The sequence below is a fragment of the Portunus trituberculatus genome, chromosome 47 (genome assembly GCF_017591435.1).
Source record: "Portunus trituberculatus isolate SZX2019 chromosome 47, ASM1759143v1, whole genome shotgun sequence".
Lineage (NCBI taxonomy): Eukaryota > Metazoa > Arthropoda > Malacostraca > Decapoda > Portunidae > Portunus > Portunus trituberculatus.
This window is the reverse complement of record NC_059301.1, coordinates 25,160,402-25,160,749: the sequence shown is the minus strand read 5'-3', so window position 1 is coordinate 25,160,749 and position 348 is coordinate 25,160,402.

The following is a 348-nucleotide window of genomic DNA, read 5'->3' as shown; positions in this document are numbered from 1 at the left end:
TGATAAGGAATGCAAACACATGCAAAGGTATACACAAGTCCCTGCCGGCGCCCTTCTCGCGTCCTACTGACCTTTTGATGCGTGACTTTATGGCTGGAGTGTGATCTTTACCCAAATAACCTTTGACCTCGTGACTTTTTTCTGTGCCTAACAACGCAACTGTGTGACATTTGGCCCGCCGATGCTCACTTCCTTCACCTTGAAATTAAAGTTCTGAATTAGTATACGTGACAGAATGTTTGCGCAATTCTTGAATCAGGACTTTTTAGGGGGCTTTCATAAAATGTGACCTTCAAATAATGACTTAATTTGTGACGTGCAGACGCTTCCTTCCCTGCTACAATTCCC